The sequence below is a fragment of the Nasonia vitripennis genome, assembly GCF_009193385.2.
Source record: "Nasonia vitripennis strain AsymCx chromosome PSR unlocalized genomic scaffold, Nvit_psr_1.1 chrPSR_random0038, whole genome shotgun sequence".
NCBI lineage: Eukaryota > Metazoa > Arthropoda > Insecta > Hymenoptera > Pteromalidae > Nasonia > Nasonia vitripennis.
In genome coordinates this window covers 1-7,049 of record NW_022279697.1, presented here as the reverse complement: position 1 = coordinate 7,049, position 7,049 = coordinate 1, and the positions used below count along the sequence as shown (strand labels likewise).

The window sequence follows — 7,049 nt, the reverse complement described above, 5'->3', positions numbered from 1 at the left end:
TGGCTTAATTTAGCTGATGGTTTTGGCTAATGGCTTTTGCTGATGCATATGGCTAATGGCTTTGGCTAATGGCTTTGGCAATGGCTTTGGCTAATGGCTTTGGCAATGGCTTTGGCTAATGGCTTTGGCTAATGGCTTTGGCTATGGCTTTGGCTAGATAAGGCAGGATTTTAGTAAAAATAAATGTTGGAAATATGGATAGATATTATTTTTAAAGGAATAATTATAACTGTAAGGATATTGTTTTGTAAATAAAAATAGACGGAAGGCAGTCTATATATACAGTAAAAAAAAAGAGAGAGAAAAATTGAAATTATTTATTTTATTGTTACATTGTGACAATTATTACAGTAATTTTATCAAAGTTCAGTAATACTATGATCAGTCATAATAACAAATTTCACTAAACTGCAATAATCAGTTATAATTACTTAGGATGTTAAATATCACACTTCATTAATATTATAGTCATTAGCTTTATTCAAAGACAGAAAACCTGAAAAAGAAATATGGTATAACATTAGAATATGAAAAAAGTCAATAAAAGTAATTGCAAACATGTATATAAATATGTATATATACCTTACAATTTTGTATTTTGTAGGACATAGAGAGTACCGTTATTCTTCAATCCAAATTTTAGCTGTAAAATAAAAGAAAAAAATTATGTAGATAAATAAAAAAAATCGTCTCTGGTAGAAAGTAAGCGAACTAATAAAAACTAAACGATTCTGGTTCAAAACATGGCAAAGATATGTAAAGGTAAAAAGAGTAATTACAAAAAAAAATTAGAATCGTTTCTTAAGTAATAATATTTAAATAACTACTTAAAAGGTTAACTGTGGAAGCATGATGGGAAAGAGGTTAGAATAAGTTGAAAACTGATATAGTGGACACCATACTTATTGTACACATAAAAACTCTACACAATTGCATTTTCCTACACGGAAAAACTCTACGCAGATATTTTCTACACAAATATTTCCTACACTTATTTTTTATTATTTTACTACACTGCAAAACTCTACACAATATCATAACCTATTGTTATATCATTGTTACAACAATAGGTTATACGTTTGTGTAGAGTTTTGCAGTGTAGTAAAATAATAAAAAATAAGTGTAGGAAATATTCGTGTAGAAAATATATCTGCGTAGAGTTTTTTCATGTAGGAAAATGCAATTGTGTAGAGTTTTTATGTGTACAGTAAGTATGGTGTCATATAGTGTGAGTGTATTTAATTTGCTGTTTTTAATAACCTGTAAGAAACATAATTATCCTGAAAGATGTACGTCTCAACTCAGTGTTCGAGTCAGTCACATATGGTGGCATATATACAGTGTATTAATGCAAAGATGTAAAATTTTTTGTGTAGATGCTTGTTTTATTACATAGAAACAAGATAGCGTAACAATTTTATCTTGTCTGTCTTTGGTAGCTGTTCAAAATTTGAACATCTTGAAAAAAATCACCACACAAAAATTTAGCCCTCCAAGTATGATAGTTTTTAATTGAGTGCGAACAAAAATTATCAATAGTTACATACGACTGCTTGTTTTCTGATTTTGTTTTCGCTCTCAAAACTATCATACTCAGAGGTTTAAAATTGTACAAGGTGATTTATTTAAAGATATTGAAACAATATATCTAATTGTTTTGATTTCACGTGTTTCAGTTACATTTTCATATAAACACCTATTTGTACATTTTGTCCACTATAAGCCATAGGATTTGATGTGGAACACCTAGCAGAGTTTGTTAAGTAAAAATTATTACGCTAACCTGTTTGTGCATAATGAAACAAGTATCTACACTAAAATGTACAGCAAAAATTATAATGCTCTGCATATATGCCACCATAATGATATATACTACCTGCGACTGACTCGAACACTGAGTTGAGAATATCTATTAAGATAATTACATCTGGACTTCATCCTTGGTAATATTCAACACACAAATTGTAACTGATGTTTTTAAAATTCACGTGCATACTAGAGTAGTTAAGGCAGTGAACGTTGTGTGTGATTATGTATATGTTTGTGTGTATAGATGTGCAGGTTAGGTTACCACTCTTAGCACATGCCTTGTAATCTAAAAGTTTCCATTTAAATAATGTTAGAAAACATATTTTTAATAATTTTTACCTGTTTTTGCTAAAATGAACGTTGACTTGCACCGAATAATTGGAAATCAACAGGTGGAATGTTGTAGAAAGTAAAAATGAAGTTGCATGTTATTTGCCAGGTGCTCTTTTCTCTCTCCCTTATTAAAGTTATTGGCTCCAAGCCATGTAAGCTATGTACTCTTGAAAATCTTTTATTCTTCCTTAATAAGCTGTTAACTCCAAACCATGTATACTCTACAAGCTTTTTTGTTATCAACATAAACACGTTGATTGTTTGTTGTTCTCACGCTCAGATACGTCACGTATACTTCTTTATACGCGGTTACATATGCGAGTCCAAAAAAATGCAACTGCGCATCCAAATCGCGCATGGATTGCTTTCTCATAAATTTCTGTCGTGAGCCGCGCGCGGGATTGCTTTCCCATAAGTTTCTGTCATCAACGGCGCACGGGATTGCTTTCTCATATATTTCTTCAACTATACGGCTATTTATGTAGCTCTAAAAAATTTATAACATTTTTTAACAAATGTTAGACGTTGTAAAATAAAGGTAAGTCACGTATATTAATAAAATAGAATAATAATTTGTACGAAATAAGTATAACCCTAACCCTAAAATATAATTAACTTTGTAGGCAGTATGATACACGAATCAATCTGGAACAGATTTAAATAAAATTTTTATTTTGAAAATCAAGTAACCTGCATGAAGAATATTGTTTAAATATGGAAAACGATAAAATTCTGAAAATGTTCTGTACACATGTGTTTCTTGTGAAAAAACTTTTAAAAGAAAGAGAGATTTAATAATACATGAAAGAATACACTCAAAAAATAAACCACATATATGCACTATATGTAAAAAAAGTTTTACTCAAATGGGAAATTTAAATGTGCATATCAAGATCCATGATACTGTGAAAGCTTTTAAATGCTTAATATGCGAAAAAAGTTTCAAAACAAATGGGCAATTAAAAGTACATCAAAGTATACATAAAGGTTTGAAAAATTACAGTTGTAATGAGTGTAATAAGAAGTTCTCCCAAAATCAACATCTACAAACTCATAGATTGACACATACTGATCTATGTAACTTTACATGTCATATCTGTAATAAAACTTTTGTTAGAAAAGATGTTTTGGAAAACATGTAAACTCACAACATCCTAAAAATGTTTACACATGTAATTATTGTAAGAGAACATACGTTAACAAAAAATATTTGGAAAAGCACATTATGGCTCATATGTCTGGAAAAGTTAAAATTGTAAAAATTCTTAAAACTCTAAGACCTCCAGTTTTATCTGTACCCTTATTATAAAATTATTAATTATACTATATATACACAATAAAAAATATTTGTTCAAAAACATTGTACTACTTATTTTATTTAATTAATTAACTTATTTTTTGTTTGAAATATATGTTGCCAAAAAGAACAACCCATAAAGTAAAAGATAATTACAGTTGAATCTAGCTTTACTAATTTTTACAGAAATTGATATTCAAAAGTTACAGCGTAAGGACAAAAAAATGTTCACAACTATATTTTAATCTAGCACCTAATAAGGCAACTAGCTTCAGTACAGGCATTAAGTTTGGACAACAGAATAGTACAGGTTTTGTTCAATTACCTAAAATGGATGAGGGTCCCACTTATCAGTATGTTCCTATCACTCAAGAAATCGAAGGACCAACTCCTCCAGGATTAAGAGAGGTGCAGACACGGGGCTATATTTTTAATGTTAGAAAAGAGACTGAAGTAGAAAAGGCTGGTGGATTTGGAGCCAATATTGCTTGTTTGAGAGCATTACAAGAGGCCATATGGCTAGTCTATCATAATCCTTCAAAACCGTCACAAGAAGTTCCAACTACATGATGTTGAAAGTTGACTAGAATATTAAATAAGGACAGTGATAAGACAATATCAACAAAATATTTGTTTTGCATCTTGGAGTATTAACATTCATATCCAAAGCTATCCATATATTGGTTCAATTGTCGAAAGATATTACTATATGTATTTACATTATTTATTACTAAAATATCTCTGATGATAAGTTTACAATTTTTTGTACAAGAAAATTTTCAAATACTGCTTTAGCTGAAACAAAAATGAAATATGAGTATCTATGTTTAGATTATTTTTATCATCAGTGTATAATAATTTAATAATATAGTACCTGTTGATGTATTTTTGAGTATAGCGGCTTTGTAAGCATTAAGTCCATTGGCATTAGTCATTGTTATATCCGCACCTCTTGTCAAAAGTTCATAACAAACATGTGGATGATCACCTTGCGCTCCATAAATCAAAGGTGTGTTTCCCTCCTGCGACAATGTATCATACTATTTTATTATTAACTTTTTCATAAATGTACGATTAAATTGAATATGAAAATATGTATATATTAAGCTTTTATAAAATAAAACAATTATTTCTCTAATAAAATTTATAAAAACAAGATACAACTTACATCTTTACTTGTATTAGAATCAGCACCATAATTCAAGAGCAATTTTACAACATCATGATGTCCATAAGCTGCAGCTAGATGCAAATGCGATTGACCATGAGATCCTTTGTAGTTTTTATCTGCCCCATTCTTTAGTAGAAGTGTTGCACTATTTAATTGGCCATAACCAGCTGCCCACATAAGTCCAGTAAGACCATTTTCATCCGGTGTATCTACAGTTGCTAAAATTGATAATCATTGCAGGATTATCTTTTAGAATCATACCATAAATATTTACTTATTGATGTACAAAACAGAATTGAAATATATTACCTGCATGAATATTGTCAGCTGTAAGTTCACCCTGATCCGTTAATGTATAAAAAGTCACATCTCCACCTCCATAAGGTAAAGAATTTTAGTTTGAGTGTTACGTCTTTGTAAATTTGTCAACAGCGTAGGAGGCTATCAGTAAATCAAAATAATAATATCAATGAGCAGTTTATCAGACAATCAAATAGTGCCAGAATTAATAAATATACCTTGTAAGGCTGAAATGCACTAGTTCGTGTGGCATCCTGCCAAGCTCCTCATGGTGCCCAGGGCCTTTTCGTTTCGATGATTCTATGAGAAAATGGCTAGCATCAATGAAAAAAGCGTTAAATTTTGCATTGGAAACGATTTTTTAATCAATTCCGATGAGCGCAAAGTTCCGAAATAATTAATGAAAAAGAAATTTGCTTGGTGTAGAGTCAGGGGAGGGTGTGAGCAGACGACATGGCCGCCGCCGCTCTCTCCGCGCGCAGCGGCGGGACGGCGGGAACCGAGCCGCGTTTGAATGCGTCATGCGAAAATATCATTTTTGATTTCGCGGCGAAACCCGGAAAACTTATTGTATGAACTTTTTATTAATATTATCGAAATTAGCTATATAATTATCAAGTATGTATAGTTAATTATGAATTAAATAAGTAATAAATGATCTCAACAATATAGCTATCCAATGAGCGGAAAAATGACATTACCTTGCATCCCAAATTTGATTTAATCGTTGCACCAATGACGCTGAAAAAAATGAAATAGTCATATTTCATATAACTTTTGTATGCGCGGAAGCGATTTCTTTAGTTTCAGTTACCCATAGTACATTACGATACAAGTGTCGCGTCGTATGAGGCACATTCTGGCACGGCGAGGTTACGCCGTGCTGGAAAGTGAACATACGACTCGAGTATCGTACAATATTTTATAGCACTGCTTGATTAAATCTGCCAAGTCACGCAATTCGTGGCGTAAGTAGCCCTTTCTGGCAGCGGGAGGTTAGCGCACGAGCGTAGACAGTTCCAGAAAGAGCTACTTACGCCATGGATTTGCATGCCTTAAATCCGCATTTAAGTCACCCAGTGCTATAAAAATTATTATTTGAATTTGTGTTTTTTTTACCTATAAGTAAATTATTGTTGAAAATATTTTTTTCTTCAAGTGATATAAGGAAATAATATAGACGTCAAATAAGATAATATTTTATAAGAACTATCAAAGATTTTGCTGAAAGAAGAAATGATTTGTTCGGACTGAATCATTAAGAAGATATTTTTCAAATCTTTATATTTCAATAAACGCTTTGTAGGTTATAAATTCAGAACATTTGAACTAAATAAATAATTTACCTAATAGTTGATGCTGTATTTTAATAAATTAGGATTTCGTATTCAAATAAACGACCCAATAAGCACCAGCGAACTTTTAGAGATCTCTACATCGTATCTTTTTAAGGTTATCTTTAAAGTTGTCTGAAAGCTTTCAATTTGTCAGCAATTGACGTCTGGACTCATTCGGTATTAAAATTGTTATCATATTGACAACTTTTAGAGAACTCCATAGTTAACTTATTATAGACAAATTTTTAGAGAACTCTATAACTTATCTTTAAAATGTTATCTATGTAAGTTCTCTGAATGTGTTCTTTTTGATAACTTTGTACAGAGTATTTAAATAAAACTAAAAAATGATGTCCAAAAGAGCGCATGTAGCAGGTGACTTAAAAACATTCTTAAAGTGGTCCAACATGGACTTCCAAAAGTTTTCTTCTTGGAAACGTTGAAAGTGTAGTTATAAAATCATAAGCGTTATTTATTATTAATTGGCGTCTTCTGCACATTTTATAATAAGTAAGTAAGAAATAATAATATAACTGTACTTATGTTCGATTAAATTACAATTTTTAACTCGTTCTTTGAAACGTAAACGTGACAAACAAGTTCCTAACCTACAATCTAACCAATACTATTTCACTTTTGTTTGTTTAAGATAAACCTTTCTTCTGCCACTGGAAATTGAACTGGCTGAACAGCAGGCTGTAACTGTATAATAGCAGGTAATATTGTACCTATACTGAATTTGTTTATTTAATAATGTCAGTCAGAAAGGCTTATGTAAATCTTTCTAAAAAGCAAAAACTTA

General features: G+C 30.9%; 1 long non-coding RNA gene across 1 annotated transcript; it reads right to left on the bottom strand.

Annotated features, from left to right (window-relative positions):
- Positions 1 to 302: 302 nt before the first annotated feature.
- LOC116418024 lies at positions 303 to 6,805 on the bottom strand. The gene is made up of 7 exons (XR_004345317.1): positions 5,129 to 6,805; positions 4,920 to 5,051; positions 4,608 to 4,828; positions 4,314 to 4,461; positions 2,149 to 4,234; positions 583 to 643; positions 303 to 496 (listed from the first exon to the last, which is right to left on the bottom strand). It is a non-coding gene; the product is annotated as an uncharacterized LOC116418024 (long non-coding RNA).
- Between the last annotated feature and the right edge of the window lie 244 nt (positions 6,806 to 7,049).